We start from the raw sequence: 22,831 nt of genomic DNA, 5'->3' as shown, positions 1-22,831 counted from the left end.
TCTGCTGCAGCTTCTCTCATAACGAGATTCCTCTGTATATTCCTTAAGTTATTTTAATAAACAGCACACCCTTTTTACTGCACATGATTATATTGATCATAATCAATACATATGACACAACACCATTGATTATTTCATTATTAATTGTTATAGCTTCTAATAAAACTTCTACAATTTAGCATTCAGACCTTTAGAAGAAGATATTTTGGAAATGTATAAACTTTCCAGTATCCCAGCATGGAGTTAATTATTTGCAACCTTGCATGTATACCTTGGAGGGCCTGGTTTGTGGGCCTTATTTCCCACGAGCATTCCTCCTACTGTGGGTTTTTCCTCCTGTCTGTGCCCAGTGATTGAACTTCTGCATCTCATTATTGTTCTAACATTTTCATAAGTTAATCGCCTCTCTTGGGGGTGGGTGGATACAACCATATAGTCTATACTTCCTCAGTGGTTCTGGTTGGTTCCCCAGCCATTTTCTGAACAAAAGAATTAGACATCCGTAGGATTCTCACATGAAGTGGGAGTATAGGGAAAGCATGACTAATTTATCATTCACATAGAGTGAAGCTTCACCATAAGGCTCCTCTTTATACAGCAACCTAAGTTAAACTTGTCTGCCTGCTAAATGTTAGCAGTGCTCATTTTAAGCAAATTACTGTCACCATTTTAACCGTAATTGGGGCCTTTTTATAATATGCACCTCTGTATAACACACACAATAGCTAACAGAGCTGTATAAACCCTTAGACTGCAATAGCATCCCAATGGGCTAAACAGGGCAGCCAATCTGATTGTTATAAATCCAGCATGTGCAATGACTTACCGACAGTACTGATCATTCAAGCTCATTGTTTATAACAAGAATGATTTTTTCAAGCAAATTTATATCAGTTTACATCAGATTTTAGAATAGTTTAAAGAGTTTAAAGCGTATGTTAGTAGATACAGTTAGGTACTGCCTCTCTGTGTTTTCAATTTTACATTTATTAACAGAACACAGAAATATGCATTTGTATTTCAATTAAAATTCACAACTTACAGCATTTTACTGAATGCATTTGTCACTAAGCAAGCACTTTGGCTCATGTCACTCTGAGGCTGCCCTGCTTCAGCAGTCCTGCTTGTAATACACAGGTATGGATATGTCAAATTTAAACAGAGAGAGGGTGCACATAAAGAGGGTTTCGTAGTGTAGTAGGTTCCTGGACCAGGGTGTCTGTTTTAATGAGGCTACTGCTTGTCTTGTGTGGCAATTTTTTAAAATTATTTATTAAATATGACACTGGAGCTACCATTACCTAGTGGCAGGACCTGTGTTAAACAAATCTGCGTGCATGTGCGGCATGTTAACACCCAATGCTCTGTATTATTCAGTGACGACCCACACATGTAACCTCTGTTACACTTCCTTATTTAAATATATGAAGTATATTCAGCCTGCCATTCAATAGTATAATATAAAATTGTAATAATAACATTTTGTCAATTCTGGTATCAAGCTTTTTAGTCTTTTAAACTTTGAAAGTTTTTGTTATGAACTTAAAACTTAGTCTTTAGCCTGCACCAGGTGTTGGGTGATTTTAAAACACTATATTCATCATTCTCAAAACTGAATTCCCGAACACCAATAAGGCTCTCTGAGCAGGTGTGGAAGCCACAGTTCTGTAATGTGAAAATACATAAAAAGACCGGATTCTATGTACTCACTGTAGTTCGTTGCCAAAAGATAATCCCTTTTCAAATCTCAAAACCTTTTCATAACATTGCCTGCATTGTTAAATTCTGGGTGGTCTATAAAGTTGAATTGGAAAATTGTACTTAAACAGCATGTTTAAGGTTTTATGCCAAATGTCCAGATGTGACAATAATCATTACAAATTTAAAACACATGTAACTTCTTATTGGAAAATGATTGTTGCTAACATTACTTCCGTGAAATGTTAACAGCGTGTTTCAGTGAAGAGATCCTCAACACATTAAGTTGGTTGCATGGTATTCCATGCTTCTTATGTAGTGGAAATGTATTTCTCTTTTGCAGCTGAAGTCTGTGATATCTGTATCTATGTTTCTCCTTTGTTTCTCCAATATCAGGAGAAGCATTTGAGACATATAGCAGATAGAAGAAAATATATCATAACCCTTGGTGGCTTATTGCTTAAAGTAATTGCAGCTAACAAAATAGTTCCATAAAATGCCACTGCCTTGCACATCCATTCATCACATCCTGTCTCTCAGATGTGCAGCTTTGAAAGAAATACATGTTACAGCAAACATGTATTTTCATTTCAAAACATGATATCTTGTATTACACTAGGTTAAAAAAAAAAAAAAAAAAAATGGTTTGGATGCCAATGCTTTTGAGTGACTGGGGCATTTCACCTGGTGAGTAAAATTGTCCCCTCCTTTTCACTGGCTTCGTTCCTGTTAATTACCAATCAGCTGCTTGTCCTGTTGACTAACATGCTTTTACCCAGAGAACACTGCTGAGGTGATATGATCCATGCAGTAGAAATGCAAACCAATAATCTAAGATAAAGGCATAGTAACTGAGAGCTTCCTTTAACCTGAAGTAGTGCCATATATCATAAATTAAAATGCATGTGTGCTATAACATGCATGCTCTTTTAAAATGGCACCTTTGAGACATATGTGGCTAATGGAACTGCACAAAACAATGATTGAGTAAGGAGTGAGAGAGGGCTTCTTGCAGTGCTGCTCAGAACACTGTGCAGCTGCATTCTGAACTGCCTAGGAAACCCTGCCATGAAAAATACAACCTTCAATGGAAATAATTTTTTTTTTTCTGTTGTTTCATTCCTTTTTGTTTTAAAAAAAAAAAAAAAAAAAAGATCTTGTGCAATTAAAACTGGTAACACTACAAAACCGAGCATTAACAAATAGAATGTTAAGGACCAAAGCAATTTTGTGCTAGTTACTACTTAAAAAAAAGCCACATCCATTGCATCCATTGATCTGCTCACAGATGTATGTGCTGGATACCAATCTGAGCAAAGCGATTTTCTTTCACTGTATTAAACACCACATGTCTATGTATACTTGATATTTGACTGTTTATTGTACTCGAGCAGAAAGTGTGAACAGATGCCAATGCAACAAATATATAAAAAGTAACAAAACAATAAACGTTCCACCGAATGGAATAATAAAGAGGAAAGCTTAGACAATACAAATACACTGTTGCAGGCCTCAGTGATCCCTTTCCTGTAACACAAACAGATGTTACCTGTGGTGTTTACATTGAATTCTACTGTTAATAGCCTCCCACCATCCACTCCACTGTTTTTGTTATTTCTTCTGCTTCTGAAGAAAGCAATGACCTTTCTGTAAATAGATTTCATCACCAACTTTCAAAGTTAGCAAAGAGGAGCACTGAAAACTTGAATGGAAGAATAGAGACAAAACCCAAATATAACCCCACACCCTTGCAGTGGTTATATGCCTAATCACCACTGCATTATACTGCAAGCAATTAATCAGTCTTTCAATAAACACTGATTACTTTTCTGCCCACTCTCAGAGCAGATTCACAGCTGCAATGTGGATACCATGCCAAAGTCAGTTGGTGTCAGGTGAAAGGTCACATTCTACCAAATCGTAACTGCTCCTGGTTAAATACCTGGAAGTAAACCATCAATCAGAGCAGTGAAAACAAGGGTGTGATTGAAACCTAGTTAACATTTTGTATGCACACAAAAGGCAATTTTGTTATGTTTCCCTAATAGATTTTCTTTCATATTTCTATGTAAGTGAGAGGTTTCTTTGCATTATTATTATTATTATTATTATTATTATTATTATTATTATTATTATTATTACCAGTATTTATTTCTTAGTAGATGCCTTTATCCAGGGCAAAGTATCACATTGCAAAATATCACGTTTACATTATATCAAGCTTGTGTAGGTAAAATAAAATGTTTTCTTATTAATATGGAACTGATGCATTTTATTTTGCTACATCAAAGGAATGAAGACCCCAAACAAATGACCTTCATTCAGGTTTTGAAGTTTTTGGTGGACTAAATGCATGTTTCCATAATTATAAGTACAGCACATACTGATCTTTTAATTTTTTGTCAGATTGTCGATTTTATTGGAGTTATTTTGTTCTTATATTTCCTTATATTCTTATATTTATATTATTCATGTTATTCATGTATATTCTTTTTTAAAAGTCATTTTATAGTCATCTTGTCTTTTGAGTCTCCTGATGTAAACCCTCACTTGTCTCGCTTGTTCATTCACACACAAACTTTATTCCCAAATGGGTTAACCTGCAAGATTCAAAGGTCCAAGCATCCTAACTACAGTTCTTTCAGAGCCATGCTCAATTTCTGCCAAATGAACTAAAAATAAAACCCTTTGTGGTCCCAGGCAAACAGTTAAGAAAATCTTAAGGGGTAACATCAATTTCAATGGTAGCAATGTATGGAATACCATATGCAGCAGTCAGAAAGTGTTCATGGGTTAAGCTTTGTATAAGTGTGCATATGATAGAATTCTGCTGGCAGGATCCTTCATGGTTGGTAATTAAGGGATGGGTGCACACCGTGTGCTTGATATGACACAAATATCTATATAGTAAAGATTACATTATATTCAGGATTGATCCACATTAATAGGGGATTAAGTTCCTGATACCGATCATTTGCACTAACTCCCTTATCCAAAACAATAACACGTTAAAATGTCTTTCAGCATTTAGATAAAGAAGCGTTAGCCTCAGATTTCAACTTTTCACCCTATGACATTTACTGACTGATATACAACTAGTGTCGCTGCATGCAAATCTGTAATAGACTGAATACCAGAAAACAATGAAACCTGCTAAACTCGCAATTCAAGATCATTGAGGACACAGGTCAGAGCTCTGTGGTGCAGTAAGTGAGCAAAACATGCATTCATTTGGTCATCTTTTAATGTAAAAGTACATAAGACCTGGACTTAAGTGCTCAGAGATAATACATTTATAGTACATTGTTCCATATTTCTGCAGGTTAATAATTTGCATCCAAAAAAAGTCAGGTTCTTAGACTTAAACTGTTTTTGTGATAACAATCAGCCTTTGGGTTTTAAAACAGCAAATCTGACCAAAGTTGGTCAAACACCAAATGAATCCTTCCTGGTCATTTCCTCCTTTTTTGATGCGTACACTGTACAGTACAACGTATGTGATGACCATGAAAAGCATTCAAGGACATACTACTGCCAACACTAAAGACTTAATTGTTGTCCACTACTCTGGGATGAAATGCAACAAATGATTAACCCAAAGAAAAATGTTAAACACAGGGGTCAAGGTTTTTTCTACTAGCGACAGAGACGGTCGTCTCCAAGCATACTCTTTCTGTCCTGTACTGTACAGTATGTATGTATATATATATATATATATATATATATATATATATATATATATATATATATATATATATATATATATATATATGCAGTACTGTGCAAAAGTTTTAGGCAGGTGTGAAAAAATGCTGTAAAGTAAGAATGCTTTCAAAAATAGACATGTTAATAGATTATATTTATCAATTAACTAAATGCAAAGTGAGTGAACAGAAGAAAAATCTACATCAAATCCATATTTGGTGTGACCACCCTTTGCCTTCAAAACAGCATCAATTCTTCTAGGTACACTTGCACAAAGTCAGGGATTTTGTAGGCATATAGTCAGGTGTATGATTAAACAATTATACCAAACAGGTGCTAATGATCATCAATTCAATATGTAGGTTGAAACACAATCATTAACTGAAACAGAAACAGCTGTGTAGGAGGAATAAAACTGGGTGAGGAACAGCCAAACTCAGCTAACAAGGTGAGGTTGCTGAAGACAGTTTACTGTCAAAAGTCATACACCATGGCAAGACTGAGCACAGCAACAAGACACAAGGTAGTTATACTGCATCAGCAAGGTCTCTCCCAGGCAGAAATTTCAAGGCAGACAGGGGTTTCCAGATGTGCTGTCCAAGCTCTTTTGAAGAAGCACAAAGAAACAGGCAACGCTGAGGGCCGTAGACGCAGTGGTCGGCTAAGGAAACTTACTGCGGCAGATGAAAGACACATCATGCGTACTTCCCTTCGCGATCAGAAGATGTCCAGCAATGCCATCAGCTCAGAATTGGCAGAAAACAGTGGGACCCTGGTACACCCATCTACTGTCTGGAGAAGTCTGGTCAGAAGTGGCCTTCATGGAAGACTTGCAGCCAAAAAGCCATACCTCCGACGTGGAAACAAGGCCAAGTGACTCAACTATGCATGAAAACACAAGAACTGGGGTGCAGAAAAATGGCAGCAGGTGCTCTGGACTGATGAGTCAAAATTTGAAGTATTTGGCTGTAGCAGAAGGCAGTTTGTTCGCCGAATGGCTGGAGAGTGGTACACGGATTAGTGTCTGCAGGCAACAGTGAAGCATGGTGGAGGTTCCTTGCAAGTTTGGGGCTGCATCTCTGCAAATGGAGTTGGGGATTTGGTCAGAATTAATGGTCTCCTCAATGCTGAGAAGTACAGGCAGATACTTATCCATCATGCAATATCATCGGGGAGGCACCTGATTGGCCCCAAATTTATTCTGCAGCATGACAAAGACCCCAAACATACAGCGAAAGTCATTAAGAACTATCTTCAGCATAAAGAAGAACAGGGAGTCCTGGAAATGACGGTATGGCCCCCACAAAGCCCTGATCTCAACAATATTGAGTCTGTCCGGGATTACATGAAGAGAGAAAATTAACTGAGGCTGCCTAAATCCACAGAAGAACTGTGGTTAGTTCTCCAAGATGTTTGGGCCAACCTACCTGCCAAGTTCCTTCAAAAACTGTGTGCAAGTGTACCTAGAAGAACTGATGCTGTTTTGAAGGCAAAGGGTGGTCACACCAAATATTGATTAGATGTAGATTTTTCTTCTGTTCACTCACTTTGCATTTTGTTAATTGATAAATATAAACTATTAACATGTCTATTTTTGAAAGCATTCTTACTTTACAGCATTTTTTCACACCTGCCTAAAACTTTTGCATAGTACTGTATATAGCTATGATATTACTGCTTTGGTCTTTCCTTTCTTAATGAAGGTCCTTTAATATAGTTACACTGCTTCTTCTCTGCATCTGGCTTCAACCAAATCTGTCATTTAGTGGTAGACAGTGTTATGCTTTTTGATGTAATGCTATCACAGTAATAACATGATTTAATACTAAAAATCTATTATGGCAATGTAACAGTGGTAATGTAACAGTATTAGTTAGGGTTCAAAGGGTGATAAGAGACTTGTTACTGTGTTTTTTTTTGCCTCTGCTTTGTCCAATCATCAGTAGTCACTGCCCAACACTGACATGCAACCCTTTAAACTGGAACTGAAAACACAGCATTGTGTTTGAATTTATTTCACTATATAGAATTCAATTGTTTTGTTATATAATGCATATTTTGTCAAGGAGCTTAAAACAACAAAGCAAGTATGAAAGCAGCATGTCTAATCCAAAGTCTTTAGTGGTAAATCATCTTGTAGGTCTCATTGTCCTTTGCTCCATGCCTAATCTATTCTTCTGGATGAAAACATTGCCAGCTCTGCTTGCAACAGCATTCTTTTCATTGCTAGTAGATCAAAACAAAAGCTGACATTATAATATTGTATTTTCAAGAAAAACCCCATTGCTTTGTTTTTTCAAAAGGATAGTTAAAGAATACAGGGACAGAAATATTTTGTTTTCTTTTCTATTTGCTCCATTGTCTTATTAGAAAGACAAAGCTGTGCTTAGTTTAAATACTCTCTGCTAAAGTGAGTGAGCCTCTTTCATTTGAAAAAAAAGAAATGTTTGTGGAAACTAAAGCAGGCTAGATTGATGGTATTGTATTGTTAATAAGACATGTCTTACAGAAAGTAATAGTGGTGTTGGAAAAGAAGGCTTGGAATTAAAAATAAAAAAACTTTTTAACAAAATCTTAGCATGCATACAAAGAAAAGAAAATAACGGCTAAACCGTCCTGAAAAAAAGGGTTAAATAATTCAATTGATTTACCTGTCAAAAAATGGAAGGACTAAATGAACCTGTGCATGTGCTGTATAGCCATGGCCTGTAGTCCTCCTGTAACTGAACTACTCTGCTGACAGCACATTAGAGAATAGTTACCAGGGTTACCAAATGATGACCAATGCAGACAAACGTGTATATGACTAACTGCACTGATTAAGTTTTTAAATGTCAAATGCCATGCCCAAAATACCACAGGTATAATTACCAAACTACTGTACTGAAAGTTTCCTATCCAAATTTTTTTTTTTTTTTTTTTTTTTTTTTCAAACGGAAACTGCACCTTCAACACCTATATTTGATAGCCAGGGGTTTTGAAGATTGCATTGGGGCCTACTCTACTACACCTGGAAATAAATAAATAGGGGAATTCCACTTTCCAAATAATTATTGTCATCTGCAGAGTAACTGAACTTGATGCATGGAGCTTGCACAATTCAATTTGTACAGTTCAGTTTATGGATTATGGTGAACAATCTTGCTAACAACTTTTATAAGGAGGTCCTGGTAATATAATCATCATCTTAATATTGTGACCTTGACTACCTCTCCAAGAACTATACATTTGTAATTGTGGGTCTAAGTGTGGTTTGTTTCCTCTGGAAGAGAAGGTTGATATTAGATTTCTAGGATCCAGGAAAAACGCTAGTAACCTCAGTGAGTCAGTGCAGAAGGAAGGAATTACATAGCAGGGCTAACAGTATGGTGTGAAACGAATCACTTCAACTGAGGGAGGTTTTCCAGCAAACTCAGAACATCCGACCACACAGTGATTTCATTCAAAACAAATTAACAGCTACTCTTCTTACCAAGTGAACTGCAACCAGTAAACCATTCTGAAAATACGCACTCAATGCAGCTCCCTGTTTTTGGCAAACTTGACTCACACGTCTGGAAAATCATCCATCTTCAGAACACTTAGCAGTAAGAAATTAAATCAAGTCATTTTAGCTGTGTCATCATGAGTGTTCTGGAACATAAACATGCAATGTAAGAGAGTTACACAAACAGGCAATTCCAATTCAGATAGCTCGTCTGGCAGATTGATGGATAGACCAGGCAGCAGGGAATTATACTGGAATGATAAAGTGTTACTGAACAAGCTGTAGGGTTTAAAACACAGCACAATACTTTTCAGAGTTTTCTGCTTTGTATCAGTATCTATATTCCTGGTCATAGATCAGTTTTGATCTTTATTTTCATTTCACAGCGGTTATGCTTCGGGTCTTCATGTTAAAATGTCTTCTGAATTCACATCGACAGCCTCAATCCAACCTGTTCAATCAGAAACATTGCTAACCAACTCCTCTCCAAAGTTCTGCATGTAAAAACACTAATAACATGATGTCACAAATGCATCATAAGACCATGCATTATACAAAACTCAGTTAAGTAATGTAGTCTGGCCCTTTTCATCTTATGAGAAGATGGATTATTTTAAAAAGCCCATAGCACAAAAGAAACAACAATAGGAAATCCACCTGTCAGTGCTATGCAGCTGGAAATAAATAACATGAGCCTATGGGGAATCAGACTAAACAAAGGCCTGTAATAAAACAGCATGGCTTCTTACCTGGTTTTGTCAAGACTAGTGTTGGCAAGCAATAGGTGAATAGGTTATGAGACACACAAAGGCTAATATTAAGTCATCTGGATTTGGACTTTCAGCAAGATGCTGCGTGCTTGACTATGTCACTGCTAGGAGGACACAGGTTCCATTCCTCGGCATTGGGCTCTGTATGCAGATTCTCTGCTCCGTTACTAGTGTCTGGTGTTTTTACAAGGGACTCAACAACCATCCAGGTAAATTGCTTTTAAGACATTTAGGATTTTTCCAAAGACTTGTAAAAAACAGGATCTTGCTGTATTGCTGCAGGTATTTTCTGACAGATAGGAGAGAGAGGTTGTGGTCAAAACACCATGGAAAAACAAATTATTTTTAAACAAATAATAACAGCATACAGTCTCCTTGTTTGGATGCTTTTGGCAGCTCTCACTGGAGCTCTTTCTTATGCCCCAGCCTTTTATATACCTGCATCACTTTATTATTCATTAATTCAACCATCAATCAAAGTCTGCAGTTTCTTCAATTCCTGCCACATTCTCACATGGAAATTAAGTGCCTCACATCAATGCCCAAACGTAACCCTTTGCTGTGTCCAGACAACACATACATTTATACTGCAGAATATAGGAATGAAGGAAAATAAGTGCCTTTATCAAAATAGGTTATATAATATATAACAAACATTATAAAACAAAAAAAAACCAAATAAGCACAGACACATAGAGGTCAACCTCACAACTGAATGGACTTCTTTTACTATCTGCTAGGTACTAAACTGGCATTAATTTTAACCATGCTGCAATACATTTTAGTGATGAACATGTAACTAACAGTAAAACAACTGGTGATGCAATCATGATTATTATCATGAATAATAATAATAATAATAATAATAAATAATAATAATAATAATAAAATACCACATGTAACTCATGTTAAAGAGGTCCAATATTGCTAAACATCCATTTGTAAACTGTTTGTGTAATGGAAATTATTTGTAGGCATCCAAGGAACACATTTCTCCAAGTGTTACACTATGTTGATGCATTCCAAGTGTGCTAGCTGATCAAACAGCAATAGATGATCCTGTTTTGATGATTCTGTTTTGATGATTCTGTTTTGATAATCCTGTTTTTTTGTCTTTAAGTTAACAAATCATCAAATCCCCTTAAAAACGACACAATCTTCTGATTCTTATTGAAGTGTTTATTTATTCATTTGACATAAACAACATTGTATTTCTATTTTTCATGTTTTATATTGTATGGTGCAATTTTATATTCAGCATGATCCTTCGTGGGTTAATTACTTTGAGTAGATTAGGTCTTGAGGCAAATCAGTTTTCAAATAAATCTTTTTATTACCTCGCTTAAAGTCCATTATCTCTTCCATTATGTGTTTCTCCTTTAACTGAATTGTGTTCAGTTGTTTCTGTAGGTGAATTCAATACTTGAAACACTAAAAGGATTTCCTTGCTTGTTGCTTGTCAGAACGTGGCTGGTAATAAAGTGTGGAAGTGATGAGGGGCTGTTAAGATGCTCTAATGACAATAAAATAGCGCACCATACATTAAGGGGCTCTCATCAGGCTAGGTTTACTCTTTGAAAATATAAATAGAATTGTTCCATTAATATTGTAGCAAGCCAGGCTGGCATCTCCCCTGTGAGCAGGAGCTGAATAAGTATGCTGTTTTAAATGTGCTAGTATTGTGATCTATGTGGTGCATTATCAGATTTCCTAATCTGGGTGTATTAATGTCAGGACTGAAGTACATGCACAAAGCTGCGGAGGGAAGCTGACTAGTTAACTTCAAACAATCTTTAAACCAATCTGCTCTTCACAGTATCCATCCTCAAGAATTGAACATCTGCTGTCATTTGTTTGCAAAAAAATATGATATAGCCCAAATGTTTAAAATGCCATGTACATGTATGTCTGTCCGTACCACCATCCCTCTGTATGTCACATTTATATTGTTGCAATAACCTGGAGAACTGCTTTTCCAGTTGACAAGAAACTTGGAATGAACATTATATACAAGGGGGTATTAATCTATTCACACTTTCATGAGACATTTCCATTTCATCGCTTATTCTTATTCTGCACTATGCTGTACATTGTGGTGCTGATACATGCCATGATCCTCAAGGTTTTCATCGTAGTGCTAGCTCTCACTATGAGTTTCCAGCCATGGGGGATGTATGTTACAGGCTTGTTTGTTCTGTTCTTGTTTGTGTCTCTATTACCACTGCTTCCATGGCGACCACTACTGCTACAACTACGACTACTCATAAAAATAATAATACAGCCTGAGTTGTGATTTGTAGAAGCTGGAATTTTGCTATGATTTTTCTTTCAAAAACTGGATGCCCTTCCTACAGTGCTGCAGGTGTTTCTGTGTCTAGAGAAGGTCCGTGCAGAAGCAACGTCAAATTATCTGCTGCAAGACTTCTTACTCTACCTGTTTCTACAGTTATGGCAGATGGATTCATTCTCATTCCACATGGAAATCTTCCCTCTGCAACATATAAGTCACACATTTGCACTTTTGGTTTATTTTACAAGATAATACAGTTCATTATGTACATCAGAACTTTTCTAATGCACTGACCAAAAAGTTAATTCCGGGTCCATTATAGGTGTCTTTACATCATCACTGGTCAAAGATCTGGAACACCTGTTAATCTTCATTAATTAAGCCAATAATTTGGTTCAATTAAGTAACTGAGAACTCGGTTGAAACGAAAACCAGAAGACCCTGTAGCTCTCCAGGAGAGGGGTTAAAGACCCCTGTGCTAGTACATTCAATTATAAATAGGTATAAAATATGTAAAATAATTATTATTATTTTTTTTTTTTTTTAAACAGCCGACCCCAAGCATATTTGAGTACTTTTTAGGAACATTTGATTTGTTTTATGTTTCATTATTGCCAAAATGTGTATGTTTCTTTAAAATTGTTTAAACCCTATTCCTGTCTCAAACCTATGACATCACCCCATCGCATTCAGATATAATATAAAATATGAAATAAAAAAATTAAATAATAATGATTGGGGTATGATATTCTGTAAACGTCTTACAATGTAAACAAAAAAGAAAAAAAAAAACTCTTTATGGTTTGTTTAAATAGACCACTGTTCAAAGAGTTTGGTTTTGATCCTGGAGCCCTGTGAAATTATCGTTAAAACGCATCCATACTTGAAATCAGAAAGGACGGTTTAGAAATTTCAACTCCAAACTTCACGTTCAACACTACTGGATATATGATTGTAGCTCATATCGAACACAAAATAGTCTTTCAAGAAGCTGTTTTCTTTAAAAAAAAAAAAAAAAAAAAATGATTCTGCGGATGAGGCTATTATGTACAGTGCCTATAGGAAGTATTCACCTCCTTGGACGTTTTCACAGTTTGTTGTGCTACAACCTGAAATCTTGATGCATTTAAATGGGATTAGTTTTTCATTTGATTTACACAACTTAGTCAACACTTTGAAGAGGCAAGAGAATTTTTATTGTGAAACAACAGTTAATGAAAAATAAAAAAATAAAAAACTGAAATGTCTTGATTAGATAAGTATTCCCCCTTTGGCAGCAATTACAGCTATGAGTATTTTGGGGTAAGTCTCTACCAGGTTTGTACACCTGGATCGTGCAATATTCGCCCATTATTCTTGGCAAAATTGTTCAAGCTCTGTCAAATTGGATGAGGATTGTTGGTGGACAGCAATTCTTGCCACAGATTTTCAATGGGATTCAAGTCAAGACTTTGACTGGGCCACTCTAGGACATTCACTTTCTTGTTTTTAAGCCACTCCAGCGTCGCTTTGGTTGTGTGCTTGGGGTCATTGTCCTGTTGAAAAGTAAATCTCTGTCCCAGTCTTAGGTCTTTTGCATTTAAATTCATCAAGATTTCAGGTTGTAACACAACAAACTGTGAAAACATCCCGGGGGGGGGGGGGGATACTTCCTATAGGCACTGTAGTTAAACAACGGACATGCAAATTCAAGGGCCTGTTTTGTATTGAGGAAAAGACATAAGACACAAAGAAAGAAAAAGATATGCTTTGACAAGAAATACCTTCACACTTAATTATTTGATTCTGATAGTGATTTATTCAAATTGTCATCTGATAAAGCAGGAATGTCCCACGAGCAAAATAAAAGTTCCTGCCAAAGACTTTGAAAAAACACTGTGGAAATGATATGACAAAACACAAACATATGTACATGTTTCAGGTGTCTTGTGTCTTCTTGTAAGATGAAAACATGTTGTACTTGGATAATAATCCAGTAGTCATATGAGTAACAGCTTTTATCATCCTGTATAATTATTCCAGTATTTATTTTTCCACTTCCCTCCCAATCTCCCCAAACACCACTAGGAAGAGGCCCCGGTTAAAAGGAAAGTAGAGCCAAGTCATTTTCTGAGATCATACAAGGACCCCACAAAATTTAAAGTTTCTGAAAGTGTGTTAATGGGTGTGTAATTGAAATTAATTTCCAGCCAGTTAAATTCTCTAATGGTATAGCATGAGAGAGCGTGGTTAACTTTTATTTTAACGTTGAAAAACGCATATGAAACAAAACATTTTTCTGAAAAAACACTATCGGTGGTATGGTGTAATACAGTGTTCTGTGATAAATTGTGTGCTATATTGAAACTAATACAATATGTAGATTTTTTCATTACAAAATGTACAAATAACTTAACAAGCTGATGCATTGTTCTGCTGCCTTAACATATTGGTACTGTAAAAAAAAAGGGTGTCATGAAATATTTGACCACATTACCACAGATCTAGTTTATCATTGTATAATTATAGACTTCCAAGAGGAGGCACATCTTGGGGGAAAAAAAAATAAATCACTGAACATTTTCATTTAGCATTAATCTTCATATTGTATCTTTATTATGTTGCTAATGAACAGTGAGGTACCTTGAGCGTAATACAACACCTGTAAAAGGTACTGAATACGTCTCATGAGGAATGGGGAAAGCTTTAGACATTTAGCCTTATACAGGGAGGGCAGAGGTTAACCATGCTTGAGCAACAATACTGTACCATCAGCCGTTGCTTTGGAGTATTCTGTATATCACAAACTCAGCGACATTTTTAAGTCAAGCTGTAGATGACATCTGAGTTCTATTACATGAGAGTAGTTGTTAAAACTTCCTGCGGATTTGAACTCGGCTCTCACCAAGATAAGCACCAACTAAGACATAGCTTTACACTAAACTAATGTGATCCATCTAAGTCTCCATCCATTTGCATTTCCTTCCATCTGATGATGTAGATATCTTTATGCCTGGTGTTGATGTGTAATGCTGCCTCCAGCTTATTTTGCCTCCCCAGCTCATCAGTAAACACAACGGCTGCGATGCTGGCTGCGGGTATCAACTATAGTGTGGTCTCCCCAGCACATCAGCATGACAAATGTCGGATTGAGGTAAGGTGGTACATCTCTGGGGTCTTCAAGTGGGCACCTTCTGTCCTCTGTGTTTCGTCGACTAACCCATGACACCTCAAGAAGGCTCGATAGTGATTCTGGCATCCCAGAATTACCCCCCTCCGTCCCCCACTCAACTCAACCCAGCTTACTTACCTGTACATCAGCGTTTCTTTCTTTCTACTGTGCTTGAGATCCCCAACCAGAATCTTTGTCTCAACCACAATCAGTTGCTGCTCCTTTCTGCTGCTTCAGATAAGTTCTTCACTGTGCAACACAACTCTTGGCCACTGAACCCAACATCTCTGAGAAACCGGGTTGTGGATTGTGCCACAAATCCTCGACAACCCACATCCACTGGGTAAACCCGGACTCTCCATTCTCGCTATTCCGATTCAGCGGCTAGTTGAGCATACCACAGTTTCGTCCTCTCATACACCTCATTTACAGCATCCTGCTGTGGCACTGTTAACTCTACCAGGTGAAAAAGGGGTGCTGATCTAGACCTTAAGACGATATCTGGTCAAAGGTTAGTGGTAGCAATCTCAGGTAGAAAAATAAGTTGTTGACCAACATCTGCCAACATTTTCCAGTCTCTAGCAGCTTCCAGTTGGGCGAGGCTTAGTTTTAACACCTTTTCTTGGCTGTTGCTCTCCTGGGAGAAGGAATGGTCTTTTGTGTGTAATGTTTTGATGGAACTGGTGGCAACTTATTGGTCATGTTATGCTTGTCTTCCAATGCTAAACGTTGCAGCACCTGGTCATGGCACCAAGTAAATGGTCTTTGGCTAAATAAAACCTACCTTACATCCTGTCAAAATGTGCCTTAATGTTGCAGGTGATGAACACAAAGGAAATGAGGTATCCTCTCCTACCCAGAGGTTGGATGGGAGAATTTCATATGTTAACCTGATGAGGAAACTGATCCTGCTCTCTTCCATTATCCATAGGTCTTGCCAGCTGATCTTGCGTTGTTCCACACTTTTCCATCTCATCCATTCTCCTTGCTTGGCCTGAGAAACGGCCTTTACGCACCTCATCCTCTCCTCCTGCTTTTGCACCTCATTGACTACCAGCTTCCTCCATTGAGCTGGGGCTGCCTCGTAGACACTAAATATTTAAATAGAGCAACTGGTAATAATACAATGCTTCAGAGGACATAAGCCGATGAAGTAGTGGTAGTGGAAATATAAAACTATTTGCCAAAACACTCCTTGCAGTCAAAAGGGAAAGTTCACTTCAATTTCAAAATCATAACCCAGAAATCTTGAACATCTGCCATCGAACACTGTTCTCCACATTTCATTTTTACAGCTCATTGTATCCAGCACCTACCTCAAGCATAAATGATAAAAGTAAACTAGAAACATGTCTTTTAAAAGAAAACAAAGTATGGTTTGTTACTTATCTATTATATTGCAATATGTTGACTATTACTGCATTTAGATATAATGGTGGGTTGGATTTGTAAGATGTTGATTGGTCTTTTGGCAGTGATTGTCAGTGATGTACATGGCATTCCAGCCCATTCCAGTGGAATTACGATCTTGCCGATGGCAGGTCTGTGTGTATCCAATAAAACATACCTTCATCCTGCAATGGCTTGGATCCCAAGACTCTGACCTGAATATAGGGTTCAACATTTTCATTTAATCCAGGCCAGGGTGGGTCACAGGACCAAACAAAGAGATCCTACATTATATGTTTTAAATCAAATGGCTGACCCTTTGCAATGATACCATGGTGTTATTTCCATGAGCTAAACAGTGGAGGATCAACATAATGCCACCTTGTAAGGGTTCCTGCAACACTTAGGCAGCGCTTTCCATGAATGACAAAGAACGTTACTGTAGTTTGATGTTTAAATACATTGTTATTGCTGTTGCTGCTGCTTTACACTGTGTTTATAAAGTACAGTATATACCAATCTTGGTTAAACATCCTGGTTAAATACTGAGATGTCCCAATGAAATGTGCCATACAGAAGTCAGTACCAAACTTTTTTTTCTCTTTTATTAGACTGGCAAAGTTAATAAATTGCAAAACAAAATGTTAAACTTAATTTTTTCAACCAGAGACAGCTGCTTCAAAAGTGAACTTTTTCTATCTCTGCTGCCCTCTAGTGGTCATTGCATTACATTCAAATAGAACAAAATAATTCATAAACTCTGTACTACACCAAAACTAAGATGTTTATCTTTTTCATTACTAGAAAATGCTGTAGTAATTATATAGGAATGCAAAAAACACATGTCCCCTGCACCTGTAAGGGACAAATAACTTAACACCTGAACATTTGACCCCTAATGCATTGTTGTGCTGCCTTAACATACCGGTACTCTGGAAAAAAGGAATGAACGCAGGTGGAAATATTTGACCACATTACCACAGCTCTAGTTAATCACTGAACATATCTACTGAGTATTAATCTAAATACAGTAATATATCTTCATTATATTACTGATGAACAATAAGACACCATAAGTGAAATAAAATACCTGTAAAAGGTACTGGATATATCTCATCAGGAATGGGGTATAATTTAGAAAGACAGATATGGGGTTATTCTAGGCTTATGTAGAGCAGAGGTTGGGGGCGAACTGCAGGCAAATGTATTACCCACTCATGCAAAAGAGCCAGGCTCATCCGCATTCATGGTTCTAGAGCTGTTAACCTCACCGACAGGGGTCAGCATAACGGCAGTACATCACACAACACTGCCCATTACACTTTCACATGATTGATCTAATCACTGGGAAACCATGTACCATGCACTGTAGTTACTTTACCAGCCAGCAAGGGCACAGAATTAGAATGAGCTGTCCTGTCTTAGCTTTGTCCTGTTAACAAATTTAGTGGGGAATAGTGTGTGAAGTCCTCAGGACCTTTACAGCAGCTTAGGCTCCTGGAACTCTTGGTTTTTGTGCAGACAAATCAGCTTATTGAAGGAGCATTTCCTGTGATTATTTCCTAATTTTTTTTATAAATCATACGATAACAAAATTACCAACACAGGACCCACAGGCAAGTTTTAAAGCTAAGCAATGTGCACCTGTGGAGACCCAGTGCCAAATATAGCCTTATTGTTAAGCTTATATATAAGGTAAAAACACACAGAAGATAATATAGTAAGATATTACTAATCCCACACCTTGATGTATCAATTTTGGAGTCTTAACACAGATATCAGTCACACAGTTTGATACACTGTGCACTGTTCATAGTAGAGATAAATCATTTTGTTTTATAAAATAAAACCCACTTCCCCCTGCAATGATTGTTTTTAGAAACTTCTTATCATGTCCCAAATTGAAGCATTTATGTTCATCCATGCAAGCTCACCCTTCCCATTAGGTAAGTAATGTCATTTATTTTTAATTTATAATTTTTTTATACTGTTGGCTGTGAAAAAAAACATTTACAGTAGTATATTTGTTTTGTTGATATTGTCTTGTAATGCATGTTTTACTTCAGTACTAACTATTCTGCAGTAAGACAGGGCAGTGGGGTCGTGAAGTCGTTTTTATTGGTAGAATTTTATTGAGGACCGCTGCTAAAGAGAGCGTTTGTTGCCTGGTTTAAAGAGTTCTTCTATGCAGACATGTTTTATTAGATGAGACTCGTGTTCATTAGGCTACAAATACAGTTATATCACAAATAATTCTCTTAAATGGAAGTTTTGGAAATTATTTTTCTAAAACAAAAAGAAAACAGTTAAAGTTGCAAAAATGTAAATAATCTGACTGTTTATCAATACCTATTTTTTTCTTTTTAATTCTGTATTCTTTTTTTTTTTTCAAAAAACAAACAAAACATGGGGAAGCTTTACACTTTAGTTAATACTTAATGGATTGTCTACAAGTAGAGTTAACATACTATGATGGGAACTGAAATTAACCCACTATTGCCGTATGTGATGAACACACATTCAATCAGCCTGAATTTCCAAAGCAATGTTAATACTGGAATTGTAATAGAAATACTCTTTCAGTATTTGTTTGAGTCTGGGAACAGGTCTACTACAGATTTGCTGAACTAGTCACAGCATGTAAAGGTCTCTGCATTTGTAACTCTCTTGATCTCTGTTTTTCCTTTGGCAATGAAAGGTGTTATTGAAGCGCTGGTTTTCTGAGTGTCGTTGACTTTTTGGTGTTTTTGTGATCTCTCATGCTTACCACAAACATCATCCTTGCTCCCATGTCCCACAGTTAAAATCAGTCCTGCATAGTTTACAGAAAGTATGACTTTTTCCAACCATGCTTAGGATTATCTGAGACTAGGCTGCGGTCCAAGAAGCTTGAAATTTGCATCAATATACAGTTGAGAGTCAATTATGCAATCTTTGATCACTCGTACTGTCTAATCGATCGAACACACCTGTAATTACGTGATGAATTATATTTGCTGCTAAAACAGCTTTTGCTTTAAATTGTTGCAGTTAAGCAAATTGAAACAGTTGGATAATTCTTGGTTTTTCTTCTGTTTCATCAATAAGGGCTGGGGATCCTGTCTATGCTGTCAAGCAACTAAGAACTTTTATTTTATTAATTTCACTTGCACATTATTACAATGCCTTAACAGCAAGTATCAAAGTATGGCAACATTTTACTGACTTTTTGAAGTTTAATGATTCCTAAAGTTCTGTGATGTGTCAAAGTTGTACTGCATTTTCAGTTTGGTATATGGTACATTTAATTACAGTATTTCATTATCTTAACTGTAGGTCTTAACTGAATTGCATTAATTTAATGATTTCTAAAGTTTCTTAATTTTCAATGCTTAATGTAATAGAATACATTACGAGCTATATATCATCAGTCGGTATGTGTATGTTAACTTTTTATTCTATACATTATTAAAGGTAGAGTAATTGTTATTAATAACTGTTCGATTATCCATACAAATCAAGTCTGCAATATATATATATATGGTGGCAATCTCGGTTAACGCAGGCAGGTGGATTACACAGGGCGAGGCAATCCACACACAGACAGAGGGCGGGCGTGAACCCAAGACCTCTCGCATTAAATTTCACATCACTAGTGTCTTCTTGGTCAAAGCATGTTACTGGCTGAAAGCACGTCAGTCAATAGGGAAAGCTGCTAGTTTGTTAATGACAAAAAAAAAGCCAATGAAGGCAGGGAAACAATCTCAAGCAAGTGCAATATTAACTGAAAGCATGGCTTGCAGACAGATTTCTTTAACAATGTATAGTAAAAGTATCAAGTGTACGATATATTGGGAACATTCTCAGATGGTCGTTATGCTATATTTTTCATAATTACAGTAATTGCAGTTTACATTTTACAAGGGATGTATTTTCTTAAAAAATTGAACTATAAGCCTATATTATTTGAATACATGTTCACACTGTAACAGAAGTACCTATGTAATTAGGACTGTTAGAATCAATAGGCTGATGTGTTTATGTTATTGATAACCTGAATTGGTTTTCCTTTACCAGTACCTGCAATATTAAGCCCTGCAGATTTCACTTCCAGCTTTGAACGTGGGCAAACAAAGTACAAACTTAGGGCATTAAAGTAAGACAATTCCTCAGGAAATGGATAATTAGTAGACACTCCCTCCATTTAAGTATGAACATGATTATTAAGCTCACATATCACAATGAATCGTTCATCACTTAAACTTAAGTTTTGATACTCTATAAATATTAATTTGTTACAAAAAATCAAATTCGAAAAAAATACCGTGGAAACCATATGTTTCTTTTGAGACCTATACAATGAACAGAGAAGTACAGAACAGGTAAGATTTACTGAGCAGAAAAAGATATTGCAGAAGTAGCATGCTGGACTTTCAAACAATGGCATTGTTGTGTATAGTACTACATAGACGTTGACTTCCAACATTCTTCTGGAGAGACTCATTGTGAGTACAGTTGAAGCACATTACACCGTGTAACAAATTTATTTATTTATTTTTTTGTTCCTGGGTAGTAAGTGTTATTTCCTAATTGCTTATGCCTCAAAAGTATAGAAAATGGCTATTATTCCACACAAACTTTGCTTTTGTGACCAGGACAGTGATATTTCATAAATATATAATAGTATAATAGTATAATAGTATAATCGTAAATCTCAAAATACTACTCACTTCTAAATCTTTTGTAGTCATTTTTGTATTACTTTAGTATAAATACATGTTAATTTGGATTCATATGTTGTTTTTTTCTGACTTTATGTGAATGAAAAGACACACATTTGCCCATTTTCCCATTGGAAATAGTGATATTTTGAAATATCACTGTCCTGGTCGCAAAAGTAAAGTTTGTGTGGAAGAATAGCCATTTTCTATACTTTTGAGGCATAAGCAATTAGGAAATAACACTTACTACCCAGGAACAAAAATTGTGTTACATAGTGTTATCAATATCATTCTTTAAGCAAAAAGTTCCACATGCTGCACAAGCTGCAGAATGAGACATAGCAAGGAGCACATAGCTCCTTGCAATAGGTAGCTAAATTCCCTGTGTAGCACATATCATGCCCCTGGTCAGACTAAGAGACCACATGATTCAATGTTTTCTCATAGACCTTGCTTTCTGAAAATAGATAGAAAGGATTTGATTTATTGGACGCCTTTCTAATTACACTCTTTCATCCCAAAGCAGTACTTTTCTAGTGTCCTTATGATACTTAAGGTAGTAAAACAATCATGTGAGCTATTACTGCAGAAAGTCTAACCTGTGATAAAAACACCCTTTTCTACAAAAGCCATAATTACATGATGCTGCAGGATTATGATGGCTTGTTAAAGAACACAATGTCTAAAGTAAAAAGAAATAACATTGCTTTTGTATCTGCATTTTAGATGCAAGATATTGTAAAGTTGACGATAGTTAAAAATCACAAACATGTCACAGTGTCCTGTGGTGTCCTGTATGGCTGTCCTCTGCTGTCTTGGATATTACAGGACATTGAGGTTGGTGTCCTGAGTCAGTGCATTGTGTGGCCTCATTGTTATATATGGCTGTAGGGCGGGGAGGGAGTCATTTAAGTAAAACTATTTTAATTACCTTAAGATTTCAGGTACGAGCCTTTAAAGTAAAATAGCACCATGAAAGAATGACTGCATTCACAAATACTCAAAAATAAGCATAATTGACTTCTTGACATCTTAAACAATCCGTGCAAATTCCTACACTGTACTTGGTTTGATTGAATGAGTAAAATGAGTTTTAATTATAAAATTAATTTACCATGTTAGGGTAAGGTCTGACTTCAGAATTATTAGCACAGCCCCACCTCAAATTAAATACAATGAAGCCCAACTCAAGACACGCACAAATTTGTTGTAAAAAATGCATGTAAATCAAATATTTTATTGTATTAAACAGATATGAGAACAGCATCGCAGCTTGTTAGATTATTTTGTTGTAAACATAGCCATTTGGTAACTCACTGCGAATGGAAGAGAAGGAATCTTAACTGTAAATCTACCTCCTGACCTGGAAGGGTGCAAAGGAAGGTTGATGGTACGCCTTCCAGGGATAGGCCACCTCGATGGTAGGATGGAACTGGAAGTTGGCGATCTTGGTGAAAGGGTGTGGCTGTAAGAGTGCTGAACAACTCTGTTGTGATCAGCTGTGGATTGGAGAGAGTGTGGCACTGTAATGATCAAGGGGAGGAGTTTAGTAGTACAAAGGGGGCACAGCTACATGAGCTACGGGGCTTTAGTTGTATAGGAGAAGCCGATAATGACCACATGTGTAAGTTGAATCAGGGC

Source organism: Polyodon spathula, chromosome 9 (genome assembly GCF_017654505.1).
Source record: "Polyodon spathula isolate WHYD16114869_AA chromosome 9, ASM1765450v1, whole genome shotgun sequence".
NCBI lineage: Eukaryota > Metazoa > Chordata > Actinopteri > Acipenseriformes > Polyodontidae > Polyodon > Polyodon spathula.
The sequence above is the reverse complement of the archived record's forward strand: the minus strand, read 5'-3'. Positions refer to the sequence as shown.